Source organism: Neophocaena asiaeorientalis, unplaced genomic scaffold, assembly GCF_003031525.2.
Source record: "Neophocaena asiaeorientalis asiaeorientalis breed wild unplaced genomic scaffold, Neophocaena_asiaeorientalis_V1.1 scaffold133, whole genome shotgun sequence".
NCBI classification, from domain to species: domain Eukaryota; kingdom Metazoa; phylum Chordata; class Mammalia; order Artiodactyla; family Phocoenidae; genus Neophocaena; species Neophocaena asiaeorientalis.
The window spans coordinates 772,489-788,573 of NW_020174429.1; the positions used below are offsets into that span (position 1 = coordinate 772,489).

The 16,085-nt window shown below is 52.8% G+C and overlaps 1 protein-coding gene across 1 annotated transcript in view; it reads right to left on the minus strand.

Annotated features, from left to right (window-relative positions):
- ZBTB7C (zinc finger and BTB domain containing 7C) overlaps positions 1-13,686 on the minus strand; it is a 101,733-nt gene extending 88,047 nt beyond the window's left edge. The window contains exon 1 of the mRNA XM_024756798.1: positions 13,617-13,686. The gene's annotated coding sequence lies outside the window, so the exon portion shown is untranslated. The remainder of the gene's footprint in view (positions 1-13,616) is intronic.
- Between the last annotated feature and the right edge of the window lie 2,399 nt (positions 13,687-16,085).

The window sequence follows — 16,085 nt, forward strand, 5'->3', positions numbered from 1 at the left end:
AGGTCTCGCAGCCCAGGATTCCTATCCAGCTGTACATACATTCCACCCCACAAGGGAGAAAACTGCCCACACCCTGTTGCTCGGCAGCACCGTGCTGGCTTCGTTGGAGATGCTCAGTAAATGAATGAATGAGTGAACAGACGAGATGGTAACGTATGTAACTCGTACAATCTTAGTCCCACCCCCAGGAAGGTTAGAATATTCCCTCGCAGACCCTGAGTCCTTGCAGAAGGAAGGGGTGTGGATCCGTGGCCCGGGGGAGCCTTTCCCTGGGGCTCGGGCCAGAGGAGCTGCCACCCTGAAATGTAACATCTCCTGCCTGGCAGCTGTGGCATGGGTGATCGGTCCCCAGGCACAGAGGCCTCTGGCAAACCTATCCGCACCTCGACATGGATCACTGACTGCCTTACGATCACCTGTCTTGTGCTCAGCTCCGCACTAGGGGCTGTGAGGGTCAGAGAGCCATACAGGATATATGGATAGCCTGTCTCCAGGGAGTTTACAAACTGAGAAGGTTGAGCCACATATACAGGCTGCAGAAGGCACAGATGTGAGCCACCCAGGTTCCCCCTCAGAAAGGACTGGTGGCCCAGCTGGTGGGAGTGTGGTCTGCAGTCAGCCCTCAGCCTAGGACCACCCCGTCAGGATGGCCTGGGCTGCAGAGCCACCCAAAGGCATGCCAGTCTAGGGACACACACATTCCATGACTGCCTGAGGTCTCAGGGGCTCTATAAAGGCGTGGGACAAACCAGAGGTGGCCATGTGTGCTCCAGATGACCCCGCGAGGATGGCTGAAGCTGAGGGGCTGCATCACCAGCTTCGTCTCTGCCCTGCCTGCTCCCTGCCTCAGCATTCTGCAGGGGTGGATCCCCAGGGCACCTCTGACTAACATCCTCACACTAAACTCTGCTTCCGAGTCAGCTGCCCAGAGTCCCCAGCCTTGGAGAAACAGGGACTATAACACCTAAAGTAATTCACAGACTAAATCCAGGCTTAATTCTGTAGTTTAGCCTCCAAGTGCTGTAAGAACAGTGGATGTGTTGATAGTAATAAATGCTGCAAGGCGCATCCTTAACATGCAGTTCTTCTTAGGAATTATTATGTAAGTTTTTATTAATTAACTTGTAAAACACAAACACATATATATTATGGTCTTGTTTATTACTAGGAAGAGTTGTTTCTGTTGTATTTTATGTATGATGCTCAGCTCTGGGGTCCATGATAGACAGGAGGTGGTGTAGCCTGGAGACAGGGAGGATGTCTTTCCTGCAGGGCTCAGCCAGCCAGGAAAAATGCCAATTAAGGCAAAGCCGTCTGTGAGGAGTCATTTTAGTTGTCACGTTAACCCTACAACCTGGGGATCACAGGCTGGATACCGGCTCCCCAACTCTTCAGGCAAACTGGGCCCCTTTAATTGGCATCTGTTCCTTCGGGGCGTGGTGACCTCTCCCTAGTAATGCTGAACTTTGCAGGGTTGATGAAAAGCTAGTGAAGAGCCACGCAAAGCCTGAAGTCTGTCTGCCTGTCTGAGACCCTCGGGCGACACTGGAATGGGAAGGAGGTGGGAGCAGTTGCCTTCATGTGAACATGTAGGAGACTCTGGGTGGCATCTAGCTCATCAGAAGCCAAGAGCACCTGCTGGGATAGAATCTGCACCACAGTCCCCAAAGCCAAACAAAATGCAACCAACCATCTTGAAGAACCATGGTGCTTTGCTGCCAATTACCTTTTGCTACCAACTTATTGTTTATCTTCTTATTGATCACATAAATCGTTACTACAGACAGGCTGCTGGGGGAGGGGGTGGGAGGGAGTCTGCATGCCCACCCGTGCAGTCCTGGCCAACAGGACCAGCTACCAGGAGTCCTGACTGTGTGAGGACCACAAGGGTCTTTGGGGCACAGTGATGCAGGGGTTTGGGGGCGGTGGCTGGAGGGTCTCGGGACCTTGGGATGAAGGCCGGGGCACCCACCCTCACTGGCTGAGACACTGGGAATCCTGACGGGATACTGCTTGGTAGTTTTAGTTTGGTGTCTGTGAAGTGCTCTCTGAGCCAGCCCCGGAGGAGCTCGACTTCTTCAAGGAGGAAGTGTGAGGGAGAAGATGGAAAAAGCAAACACGCCTTTTGGGGAAATGGACAGGAAGGGTTTTAACATTAGTTGGGGAGAAAGCTCCTTGCTATCACCCTGTTTCCCAGCCCCTCTGCTCCAGTAGGAACAGCAGTGGCCAATCTAGGGACAACCAGTAGGAAATCTAGGGCCAGGCCAAGGCAGGCGTGGTGGCTACTGATGAAAGCCCTCAGTGGTGGCGAAAAAATACCATGATCACGGGCAGAACACAGGAGCCACTGGACAAAGGAGAGGTTCTTGGTGGGGTTGGGTGGGTGTGTCGGGACCCAGAAATTTGCTGTACGCAAGTGCCGAGTTGAAAGCTATTTTCAAAATTACGGCTACTGTGTGTTAGACATGGTGCATAATTTATCTTTTTAATTCCTTCATCAGGTCAGGAGACAGCTATAACTTTCCCATTGTACAGATGAATACCTGAGGCTCAGAGATTCCAAGAAGTCCACGGTGACCTGACTGGAAAGTGGATGAGTCTTCCCCAGCAGGTGTCTCCCACTGTGGAAGCCATGGAAGGGACCTCCCTCCTGAATGGGACTCTGGACGAGGTAGTGTCCCAAGGAGCAAGGTTCCCCAGCCCTGAATGGCGTGTCTTTTCTTGGCTGCCTTCCAGACATCTGTTCTTGCATCCCTGGGCCACTGACCGCCAGCCACCTTACTGGGGAGCCCTCTTGGTCATATGAGTATGGACAGCCCTCTGTGCCTGGGACACCACCAGTCAAAGCAACTTGTTTCCCGACTTTTCCATCCTGGTACTCAGATCACAGCAGGCTGGGGAAGCGAGATGGAGGGTGCTGGCCATAATGACCTAAGGGTTGGGAGATGCAGTCAAGCGCTGTGGCAAGAGTGTGGTCGTGGGGTTAAGAAAATGCATATTTTGCCTCCTCCATCTGCGAGGAAGAACTTTTGGAGCAGGAGGTCCTTTTGAGGCCCTGACATTGTCTGCTTGGCCCTTCATTAGGTGGCCCCAGTGGACTAGGCCATCCAGGGCATTGACCCTGGCCAGGCAGCCCCAGGAGACACCGTCCAGCAGATGTCCGTCTGTCATGGTGTGGTCGCGCTGCTGTAGCCAGTGGTGCATTCTAAGAACACGTGACATGGAGAACCCTTTCCCTGGTGTGTTTCGGGCAAGCAACTCCACCAGGGTCCTGCAAAGAGCAGGGCCGTGGGTGTGCTGGCACAGGGCCACTGCAGGAGCAATGTGTACTCTGGGAAACTTTACAAACGTGGCTGGGCCATTCTTTTATAACATTTGATCTCTTCAAAGGATGGTGTTTAAAAAGTTTACACACTGATGTTTTCTGTTTCCTTTATTACCTCTCATGCTGATTCCTCCCTACCTCCACTATTACCTGCTCTGAATTGATACCCGATAATAATGATTTTGAATAACCCATTCTATGGTAATTCTTCACTTTCCTTAGTCAACTGACTTAGTCTAAGAGCAGGCCAGAATTTTGTCACAGCTGCGTCTTATTAAACACACCAGCATAACTATCTTTAATCTACCCACCCCCTGACACCCTGGGACTTGAAGACAGCCCTAGTGTGCTGCCCCCTCTCTCCCCATCAGAGCAGGCCTCAGAGCCCTGTCCTGCCCAGAGAGACCCTTGGGTTTTTAATCGAGTCACTTAAAACTGACTGTGGACTCGCACCTCCACTACTTTCCACAGAATGCTGCTCAGATATTTTCTAAAATTTCAGACAGTTCCAGCCCCCAAGGGAGATCCTGGCCAAAGGGACGCCCCCATCCAGCTCCAGGTCACCTGGGGATGCCTGCTTGGAAGAGGCCATTGTGCTGCATCAGAGTTTGCCCTGTCCAGCTGGTGAAAGCCAGCACTTACAGGCCGGGCACTGAGGGATGCTCTCATTCCGTCCTCACAGCAACCCTATGAGGTTTCATCCCCATTTTACAAATGGGGACACCACAGCACAGGGACATTATGTAACTAGTCCAATGCCACAGAGCCTGTAAATGAGAACCAGGTCTTGAAACAGGCCCCGATTGCAGAGCCTGTGAGCTAAGAGGCTGTGGCACGCCGCTTCGCCTCTGGTCCCAGCTCCGAGCCTCTCCATGAAGCCTCCCCTGAGCCCTCTGCCCCTCATCCCCTGCTCTGACTCTGAATAGCACCATCTTTCTGGACCAGTTAGCAGAGTCTGTCACTTTTATAGGCTCTCGCTTCATTTTCAAGTTCTGTCTTAACTGGGTAAACGGATGACAATCGTGGGAGGGCAGGGGCTGGGGAGCTGCATCTGCATGCTTTCTGGGGCCAGCACAGGGCCTGGCACACAGTAGGCGCTGCTTCTGTCCTTGCTGACTAGGCGTCGCTCGCAATGGCCCCACTGGCTGCCGGGAAGGCCCCACCCATCCTCTCCTGGCTGCCCCCAGCGGAGGCTCACTTGGTCTGGCCAGTTCATCCCAGCGTGGGCCCGGGGTTGGCTGACGCTCAGCCCCTCTCTGCCTGGGTCTGCAAAGAGCTCACCGCCATGTTATTGGAAAGGCTTCCAAGAGCTGGAAGCCAGGTTCACTCAGAGGGTGCACCATGGGAGGAAGGGAGGAGGGTAGGGAGGGAGGGTGTAGGGAAGCGTCCCACAGCGGGGAGCCCAACAAGAGAAGGCAGGGAGGAGCGGGCAGTGGAGTAGAGACCCCACAGCTGGGTGTGCACCAGGCCAGCCAGGGGCCCACCACGCAGGGTCCCGTCCTCCAGAGCACGCCTTCCTCTCCATCTTTGTGTTCACTCCGTTTGTTCCCCAACCTTCCTGGGGTCCAGTGTCACCTTGAAGAAACCCACCGGCCGGAAGGAACTCATCCCCACCTGCTCAAACATTAACCTGCGGTCTGTTTAGTGCGGTTGTCCTTCAGAAGCCCCTGGTTCTCCCTGCCATGTACCCCAACTGACACTCCTCCCCAAGGTGCCCTCATCCTCCTCTTGCCTCACTGCCCCCACCACCCTGGGGCCAAGTCTGTGCCCAGGCCGCACAAGCAGGTACAGATGTCACTTGATGAAAGTGGTTCTAGGAGGTCCCCATTCCCACAGAAACTGCCTCCACACTCCACCCCGAGTTACTGTGCTTTATCCTCACACCTGAAGTCCCCCCATTAGAAACTTAAGTCTCCTCTTTCAAAGACAGACACCCCCTGAAGGGGGTAATGGGGTTGCCAGAGGCTTTGGTGGCTTCGTGTGGGTTAGTGTAACAGATTGGCTTTCTCCTAATAACTGGGTCAGATCATCAGAAAGAGAGGATGGAGCGGGAGTCCTGAAGGGGTGCTAAGAGGCTGGGTGGGTGCAGTGATTCCGGAACACAGAATGATTCCTGGATCGGCAGGCTCCGTGCAGGTGGAGGAATTGGAACAGTGAAAGAATAGCATGAAAGGACCAGGAGAAAAAGTTTTGCTGCCCTGCACAAGTACTGCTAAAAGGGAGTGATGCAAAACTAAGGGTTGGGGCTTCCCTGGTGGCGCAGTGGTTGAGAGTCCGCCTGCCGATGCAGGGGACACGGGTTCGTGCCCCGGTCCGGGAAGATCCTACATGCCGCGGAGCGGCTGGGCCCGTGGGCCATGGCCGCTGAGCCTGCGCGTCCAGAGCCTGTGCTCCGCAACGGGAGAGGCCGCAACAGTGAGAGGCTCGCATACCGCAAAAAAAACCCCGAAAAAACCTAAGGGTTGAACATACACTCAGGGGGTCTTCATAACCTGGTTAGAACCCCAGAGTTTAGGCAGTCCATACTCAGAGTGGAATGTTCACCGAAAACACACACACACACACACCCCATACCCCCTCTCCAACACAGAATCCAAAAGAAGATACAGCGATGCCCGGAAAACTGCCTCAAACATATTTCCTTCCAAGCTGCCAGCAGAGGAGGCCCCACAGGTCAGTAGGAGGCAGAGCAAGCCCGTTTCCTTTTATTGAAACTTCTCCCCTTCTAGAATTTCTCCTCTGCAGGTCCAGGCCACAGAGACATTAATCCCCATTCAAATGAACCTTCAAGGTTCTTCCTTCATTAGAAAAAACACCTCTCAAAACACCCCCAAGCAGTGGCTCTAATGTCGTGTTCACCAGGACGGGAGGGAGGGAGTGGCTCTGGGCCTCACCTGGCCTCGTGCTTGTTGGGAGGCAGATACGTGGGGCTGCCCCCCACCCCGCCCTGCTTCCCCTCCCTCCAATAGCTTTAATGAACACTGATGATTTCAGTCCTTCAAGCACAGCTGTCCTGCGAGTTGTCCAGTCAGGGGTATGGGGTGGGAGCCAAGGGCTGGATCTCCAAATAAACCAGCCCTCCCTTTCCCGCCTCCGCCCGCCTCTCCCGAGCAGGTGCGTGTTGAGGAGGAGGGCATGGTCTCTGGCTGAGACCAGGGATGACAGAAGCGTTTTCTGAGCCGCCTGCTGAGGGCACAGCCCCAGTGGGGGAGGGGGGAGGAGCAGAGCTTGCAGACAGGGTTAGAGGTGAGGCCACCCTCCAGACATGCCGTGAATTCAGGCCTCTCCACAACCCTCCATCCAAATCAAGGGGGCCCTGAGATGGCACTTCTGGGGGCTAGCCTTAGGCCGCCTCTCTGGTTAAAATGTGTGGCACATTATCGGAGGACAGAAATGGAGTGTTAGTCAATTCGTCACCTATAGGAGGTGTGTGGGAAGTGGCTAAATGGATGACGAATGAATGAATGTCTGACACTCTGGGCTACTATTAGAAACAGCAGTAGAAGAAGGGGAGGAAAGCTATGGGGACTTCAAGGGAGGTGGGTAGGGATGCTACCGAGGGGAGTGGGAGAAGAAAGGGCTACTGAATCATATTCTACCTCGTCACCGTGGTGCACACAGCCAGCCAGGCAGCTCAGACCCTCACAGAGCGTGACTCCCTTATCGAGTAACTTCCATTTGCATGACTCCTGCTAAATCCTCTTCCAAGAAGTTGGGACAACTGTCCTCTTAGAATGTGACACTCAGAACTGTCATAGCTGAACTTCAGAAACCATCCACTCACGGGCTCTCTGAATTTTATTTCAGCAGCAGAAGCTCCCTTGTAGAAATAAAATTTCATGCAAAAACAGACTCATCCCAAACTGTTCTGCTTGAATCAGCTCCACGAATCCCTCTGGAGACGCCAGTCTAATCCAACGCCTCGTTTTGAGAAAGGAAACTGAAGCCCAGAGAGGTCAGCCTGTGTTCTCACTCTCCATCACAACCGCCTTCAGGTGCCTGCTCCCCTCTGCCGAGCATCTGCTTCAGTACCTCGTGGGTGGGGCCGGGCACATGTAATCTTTAAAATGTTTCATAGGTGATGACGACCTGGAGTCAGGTTTAGGAACTGCTGGATTAAGCACTGCTTGAAAGTGAAGAGTAAATTGGTAGCTGGGCCTGATCCCAGCTGCTTGACAATGATATCCAAGAAGCTATTGGAATTCATTTCCGGTACTGAGGTCTGCTTATACTGAACTTGATGCCACTGACTGAGATTTTAGCATGTTCTGGGTGAAAGGATAATTTTTCATAATCTTTGGCAGTCTTTCAAACTAGGTGAGTCCCCCCTGAACCACTCGGCTCCTATCTACCTCTGTTAAGAGTGTGACTCCAGTCGGTCCCATAGGTATGACAAGGGGATGAAATTACTTCATCATGGAGCTGAAATAACAGTGTGAAATAGAGCACCCAGCCACACCTAGCAGTTCTGCATGAATCAATGGATCTTGCCTCCAGCTCAAGGCCCGAACAGGAACGGGACGAGGTGGCCTTGTGTTGCCCGGCTGCCATCTGGTTATGATGTTAGCTCTCCAACAGTTTTATTCGTGGTCCCAAAAGTGTCATTTAACACAATAAAAAGGTCAGGATCTTAGCTGTCTCCATCGAAGTCCCAAACATTGAACAGCTTGTCCAATGAATGTCACATTTATTTCCCTTCAGGTCAATTTCTTCCTTTCCCAGGGCCTGGTTTTCCATCAGCAGCTGCATCTGGATGAAGTGGGGCTGAGGGAGCGGGCCCCACTGCCGGCTCTCTGGAGCATTCCTTGGGAAAACAGAATGAGAGCACCGACCCCTGCATTGTCCCATAGAACAGTGTCACACCGTGCGACCCTGCACTGTCCCGTAGAAACTTATAGGGAAAACCTGGTGAGAGGTCTGGGACATGCAGAGGAAACACCAGGCTAGGTAGGATGATCAAGAAGTTGAAACACATGGATCTCACTGTAGGTACGGCAAGCAAATGTGACTTAGCTGATTCCAGAATATTTCCTGGGTGCTGCTTCCTTGAGCATATAAACCCTTAGAAAATAGGATGGCTACAATTAAAAAGGCAGATATTATCAATAAATGTTGTCAAAGATGTTGAGAAACTGGAATCCTTACACACTGCTGACGGGAATGTAAAATGGTACAGCCACTGTGAAGAGCAGTCAGCAGTTTCCCAAAAGGTAACACGCAGAGTTACCATCTGACTCAGCGATTCCACTCCTAGGGATATAGCCAAGAGAAAGACTAACCTATGGCCAAACAACATCTTGTGCGTGAATGTTCATAGTATTATTGACAAGAGCCAAACATGGAAACAACCCAGCTAACCATCAGGTGATGATTGGATAAATAAAATGTGATATATCCATACAAGGAGCATTATTCAACAATAAGGAAACGAAATACCGACACATGCTACAGTGTGGATGAACCTTAAAAACATTACGTGAAGTGAAAGCAGTCGCAAAAGGCCGCACATTCTCTGATTCCATTGATATGAAATGTCCAGAACAGGCAAATATATTTAGAGATAGAAAGTAGATTTTTGGTGACCTAGAACTGGGGAGTTGGGGTGAAATGGGGAGTGAGTGCTAATGGTTACGGGGTTCTTCTTGGTGTGATGAAAATATTCTAAAATTGATGGTGGTGAGGGTAGCACAACTTTGTAAATATACTAAAAACCACTGACTTGTACACTTTAAGTGGGTGACTCGCACGGTATGTGACTTATAGCTCAATAAAGCTGGTATTAAAAAAAAACAACAACAAACCTTAGAAAAGTTCCTGTTATTTAGGTTCTGCTAAACAGAGGCGTTCTCTGCTAGACTTCCCTAGGGCTTAAAAGAAGGCACGTATCAACAGGAATTAGGGTCACTGTCACCTCTTACTTTTACCAGTAGCCTCGCAAAAAACAATGGATCAACCCGTTAGCTCCAGAAAGAGCAAAATTATCAGCCAGAAGCCACAGCCAACAAAGCAACAGCCCTGAGTGTACATGTGCACACATGCGTGTGTAGGCAAGGCAGAATTTTTCTGAAGGCCAAGTTCAGCTCTGTGATATTATTTGGGGAGGTCACGTGTACATCTGCTTCTGGTTTGTATCTAATTTGAAAAAGCCGACACTGACTGTGTACTCTATTATTAGGCGGTTTTTTCAGTTCTGTGTCTCGGTGCTGCTCTACTCAATTTGTTCAGAGGATGAACTCACTTCTTGACAGATGAAGAACATCCCGCCCCGGGGTTCTGGCCCAGGAGGGGCAGGCTTCGGTCGTGCCAGCTTTTCCCCTTCTGCACCTCATGTGACCCGAGCCAGGCCACTACTGGGGAAGAGCTCTTACCCCCGGGGGAAGCTTCCTTCTCGACTGCTGGCCTCCTGCAGGTGGAGGAGATGCGGGGGTGATGAGGAAAGGGAAGGAGGCCCACTCTGGCTGGTCCCCTTCCAAGCAAGGCCCCGATGGAGGGGGCCTCCCAAAGGGAACAAAAGGGAGTGAGACAGGAGAGCACACATTCTTCTTTTTCTAAACACAGGCTCGAGATGGACAAAGGGAAAGTTAAATTATGCTGCAATTTTGAAAGTCATCCACTGAAGATAAACTCTCCCTTCAAAGGAATTACTCATCTTACTCCATCGTGGTACTTCGGGGTCTATCAGTATTCAAATTTATTAAGTAACGACATGCAGAATATATAGTACAAAGGGCCCATTTCATCACCCCATTCCTCAAGTTATCTGTTTTTGGCTAAGTCATGAGAAGTCCAGCAACTTAAAAACCAAAACAAAAACTAACAAGCGCGCACAAAGATGGAAAAAAGTCCTCGGTGGAAGTTACTAGGAGGCAGGCAGCTTGAGAAAGGAAAAAACACAATCTCTGACTAATATGAAGGAGACTCCAAATTGCTCTTGGCAACAGTCTCTCAACCCCAGATTCCCCTCCCTCTATTCATCTCCACAGTTCCCAGCCAAAGGAAAATAAACTGAACAGCTCTCTCCCTGGCCCAACCTGTAGGGCTGCACGGCTGAGCAAGCGCTGAGCAAACAGACATCCCCATGCAATTATCCACCTGTGCAATCGCTGTAAACATGGGGCAGCCGGGAGGGGGCTCACCGCTCTGATCAGGTCGATCATCTCAATATTAGGAGAAAAATGCCTTTATCCTGTCACCACGACTTCAAAATGGAATACAACGTGATCTTGTGACCTCAAAGCCAAGAGATTTAAAAAAAAAGAAAAGAAAGAAAAGAAAAAAAAAAGAAACAAAGAAGAAAGGAAGAGGAAAATCGTCCTCCCCAGAAGAGTTGGTGTCAGTTCTGAAGAAGTAAGCCCGCAGAACATCCCTCAGATGGGCTTAGCTTCAAGGCAAGATTTATCAGTTCACCTTCCTCACAAAAGTGAGAGTTAATTTTAGAGGCAGTTGTCTTACACCTATTATACCATTCAAGATGGAAGGAGAGTTAACAGGCCAAATGTCCTGAAATATTTATGGCCGCTCTGTGTCAAAGATTCATCTGACACCGTTTTATTAGGACAGATATGTCTGTTCAGCTAAAGCAGAGATGGACAGGAGCATCGGGGAATGGCATCGTGAGCGGAGATATAGCGGATGGAACACCATCTTTTCAGTTGAGTCCTGAAACACCCTGGCAGGCGGGGGTGAGCTGCTCTGAGAGCTACGGACAGTCAAGAGACCTGGGTTCTAGTGCTGGCTTCACTACCAAGTCCTGTGAACACGGACCAACTTCCCCAACGGTAGGATGAGGGGCTTGGAGCTGCAGCTCCGGCCCTGAGAGTATGGAAGGTGCCATTGCAGCTGCTGAGGAACGAGGGTGGGGACCGGGAGTGATGCTCTCGGGGCAGCTCTCAGCCTGGCTGGCACTGCTGCAGAGAGGCATCAGTCCTCCTAGAGGCTGCATGGGGTCTTGTCCTCTCCAGTTTCGATGCCCAAAACTAAAGGCTCATCTCAGAACCCACGGCTGTAAGCCAGTAATCTGAACAGCAGGGGCTCAAACAGCTTCCTAGGTACTGTGTGCACTCCAGGGACCAGCCCTCACGGCTGCAGCATGGGGACACTCACCATTCCAACTGCCCACCCCTCGTCTTCCCCCGGCCCCCCGCTGCCTCTCCTCCTTCACGGCCATGCTTCTGTAGCACCTTCCCACACACCGTCTCATTTCATTCACTCAGTAGTCACTGAAGGACGTACTGTTACAATTACTATGCCCATTGACAGAGGTCAGGGACCAGGTCAGATTTCACTTACTAATGTATGCCAACACTTAGCACGGTGCTTGGAATCACACATTAGACAATATGACAGTTGTCGAATAAATGATTGACTGATTGAGTGGGAAGAAACTCAGGTTCAAGAAGGTTAACATGGGATGTAACACATACTATTTTGTACAATAATTATACCAGAGTGATGGAGTCCTGTCTCCTCAACTAAAATGAAACATTCTAAAAGATGGGTGGTATAATGGGTAGCTTGGATTCCTGGTTCTGTCGCTAAGTAGTTGGGCAGTTTACTTAACCCCTTTGAGCTTCAGTTTCCTCATCTGCAAAGTGGAGCTGATGATTCATATCCGATGGGTTGTGTGGGTTAGAGGAGATAAAGTATGCCAAGCGCAGTACCTGGCACGGTAGATGGTCTCTGAATGTCCCATCCCTCTCTTCCCTGCCCGTACCCTCTTTGGCTTATCTCCCACAGCTGACACGGCAGGATAAGCCTCGAGTTCTATGACCTCCGGGCCTTTGCTCTTTTGGTCTTCCTCCCTCAGGGTCCTGCCCCAAAGCCTCCTCTTATTTTAAGCCTTTGTAGACCTTTGGCTGCTAAAGTGCCTCTTCTCAGATCCCCAAATGGCTCTCCCAGTTGTCTCTCAAGGAAAAGTTGATTCAGGGAAGGGCCCAGTGTGTAGCTTGTGTCTCTTTTGACTTGTTAGAAGAGATCTGGAGATCTATCCAGAGGAGGTCCCTGAACCCTTCTAATTCCTAGGATTTAACTGGGTGACGGAGTGGAGCTGAAACTTGAACCTGGCAGGACCTTTGCCCTTCCTATCCCTTCCCTTCCACAAAAACTTCTATGTCTGGAGAAAACTGCCTGATTGTTTCAACCACTTCCTTAACTTGTTCATATTCCTGCATTTGGAGGGATTGTAAGGGGTACGCCACCCGTCGCCCAATGAATCGCGGGAATGAGGCTGCCTCCTGTGCAGAGCCCAGTACCAGGGGTTAAAAGAAAAAGGGCAGCCGTCCCCGGCCCACCGTCCACAGCCGGGACAACAGAAGCCAGAAACCAGAACGACCAAACCCGACGACCCACGGAGCCCTGACCACAGACAGGAAGAATACTGCACCCGCTCGACCCTCAGCGCCGGGGTGTGTGTGTGACGGGGGGATGTGTGTGTGCAGGCTCTTTCCTGAGTCCCTCCCAGGCCAGCCCGCGGCCGCTACGGGTACCCTGCTGCAGGGAACCCGGCGGTCGCGAGGGCGACGCGGGTTGGGGCGCGCGGAGCCGGCCCGTCCCACCCGGACCCGGCCGCCTCTGGAGCTCCGGGACCCGGGCTTGGCTCCACCGCCCACCCCCGCCCAGGTCAGGGCACAGGGAAGGGTCCCCACCCACCCGGTTCTGCTGGCGATTCTGCCCGGGACGGCGACGGGTTTCCCTCCGGCTCGCCCAGCGACTTGTGCCAATCCCCCTTTCATTCCTGTCCCTGTCCTGACTTCTGCCAGGAGTTACCTTGGATTTCTCCCTGCCCCCGCCCCCAAGTTTTGCATCTGACATGGGGGGGGCAAGCTTTTTTGGGGGGAGGGTCTTGAAACTAACAATGTCCATCGACCACCACCTTCCAGAGTGCCCCTCGCACTCTCCGCTGTCCCCTTTCTGCCACTCCAAAACCTGACGCGAGGGCCGCGGGCGCTGAGAACGCGAGCAGAGTTGCTGTATTCCGAGTCCCCGATTCTTTCCTGCGCTGCGCTGGGAGGTAGGCGGCCGCGCGCCCCTGCATTACCGCGGGGGCCCTAGCCCCGCTTTCCCCAGCACGCTCGTTTCCAGCCCAGGCGCGGCTTTGAAATTCCTCGCGGACGCCGCCACTCACGCCCGGCGAGAGCCAGTCCGAGCCGCCACCCGGGCCAGGCGTCCCCGCAGTGCCCGGAGAGGGGATGCAGCCGCTGGGCGCCTCCTCCCCACCCCCGCCTCCACGGCCGCCTGCCCGGAGCCCCGAGCCCATCCCAGCCCACTCCGGCCGAGGCCGCCGCAGACCCACCTGGCCGCCCCGGGGACGCCGCTCGTGCCCGGGTCGTGTCCTGAGCGCCGCCAGGGTCCCGGGCTGAGAATCCACGCGGCAGCGCAGCTCAGGGGAGCCTGCCGCAGCCGGCGGGAGGTTGTCATTGATTCGTGCTGGGCGAGTTAAGCCATTCCAGGAGTGGTTTTGAGAGAGCACTCCCACTCCTCCCTCCAACCAGAAGTATTTGGCAGGCAGCCCCTTTTTGTCCACCTGTACTGTTCAGCGCGGGACAAGGACCAATTTCACTAGCCGCGCTTTACGCCTCACTTTCTAATACGAAAAGTAAGCCCCTTCGTAAAGGTAAAGCAGAAATGAAAGCAAGGGTAGTGGAGGAGCTTTTCCCCCACTTTTCTCCTGGATCTCTCGTTTGTTTATTTTTTCTCTAACATTTCACAAAATGCCTTACCATTTATGTCAAATCAGGGATGGCTTTTCATTGTTATTGTTTTTTCTCCAATTCTGCATGTCTTTTATTTTTAGAGGCAATTTTATTTCCATTTGCCTGAAACCTGAGCCCAATAAAATTACTAGAATTATATGTTTTCTCTTTAAAGGGTCGTGAGTGTAACTTATCAAATAAAACACTGCACAGCAAGCATTCAAGTGGCAAATGAAAAGGAGGGAAGTGCAGGAAGTAAGCACAGAACCGTGGCTCCCTCCATGGGGTTGCCCAGGGAACTTGGCCCAGAGGGAGTCCTGAAGCCTGAAGTGGGAGCACCTACTGCCCTATTCTCCCCAACGACAAACACAGTATCACCAGGCTGTCCCTGGCTTTGTCGCCATTCTAAGACTGACTCAGAAATGCCGACCAGAGACCCAACAGTCCACATTTGGGGTGGGCCAGCCACCAATCCCAGAGAGGTGTGGCGGAGCACCCTTGCCCAAGCTGTTCCTTGAAATCGCACACCACGCCCACAGGAGCTCGAGGCTCCCGCTGCTGTCAGACCTTTTACCCAGAACTGCCCTTCACCTGGGGGGAACCTTCACTAACTCCTGGGTACCTAGGCTGGTGGTTCTCAGAAAGCGGGGAGGAGCCAGGGAGGGAGGGTCCTTCTTCCCCAGAGACCAGCTGCCTGGTGTGTGATGGAGACTCAGCTCAAAACAAATGAGACCAATGAGAGACCTGGCCCTCCATGGCCTCTGCCACTCTTCACCGGCAGGCCACAAACATTAAAGCATCCCAGGGCCAGAGGTAAATCCCAAAGGCCCATCAGTCTATGAAGGCCCAGGATGGGGCTGAGGTTGGCAGAACCCCAGGAAGATGGTTCAGACTTCAATTTATCTCTTCCAACAGGTGCCCCCTGCCTGAAATCCCAGTGTTAATGATTCATTCCTTGGTGGGGCACGCCCTGCACAAAGCCTGCGCCAGGCAGGCAGATTTGCTTCAGGAAGGCAGGAAGGGTCTCCTTCTGTAGTTCTAAAACTGAAAAATACCCATGGGTCAGGGGCAAGAGTCTCCACAAGGGGCTGGAAGGAGTTTGTCAGACCTTCTTGTTATGGTGGGAGGGTCACTGATGGCAGCGCGTGGGGGTGGAGAGGCTCAGAGCTAGGGAGGGGAACTTAATCAGGGTTGGTGGACAGCTTCCAAGATTGGATGACTCCATATAGCTTTTTATCAAAAACCATGTACTCCCGGAACGCCCAAGCCAAAGAATGAAAAGTTAAATCCCTATGTCCACAAAGGCACTAATTAAATATCCACTCAGGCATAACTCCACACTCCACTCCTAGAACCAGTAGGTAAAGGTGCCGGCGCATGACCTGGATGGAATCGGTATCAATCCAGAAGTGTTTGCTGTGCACCCAGAAGTTGAGGTTTGCCACAGCGGCCTGGGTGGAGGTGGGGTGGGGTGGGTGCAGTGGGGTGTCGCCCTCCCCTCGAAGCCTCACGTCTGTGGGGAGATAACGCACAGGGGACCGGTCAGCGTGGGGCGGGGTACATAGAGCACTATCCGGGGTCCATTAGGGACAAGGCGCTTATTCTGCAGAGCAGACAAGGAACCCAGGGCAGCCATGAGGACAGGACTCATCTGGAGAGGGCTCCAGGACCTGGTCCAGGCAGACCTGGAAGTCTGTGCTGCTGTGAGCAGGAGGGCATGTCAGGTGGGTGGAGTGAAGGCTGGGGGAGGGGGCAGCTGGCCTGGTTTAGAGGGTTCTCCCAGTGGATAAAGCATCAGGTTGGGGTCTACAAGAGAATCAGTTTATGGATACAGCTTCCAGCTAAAAGGAGAGAATACAGGGCTTCCCTGGTGGCGCAGTGGTTGAGAGTCCGCCTGCCGATGCAGGGGACACGGGTTTGTACCCCGGTCCGGGAAGATCCCACATGCCGCAGAGCGGCTGGGCCCGTGAGCCGTGGCCGCTGAGCCTGCGCGTCTGGAGCCTGCGCGTCTGGAGCCTGTGCTCCGCAACGGGAGAGGCCACAGCAGCGGGAGGCCGCGTACCGCAAAA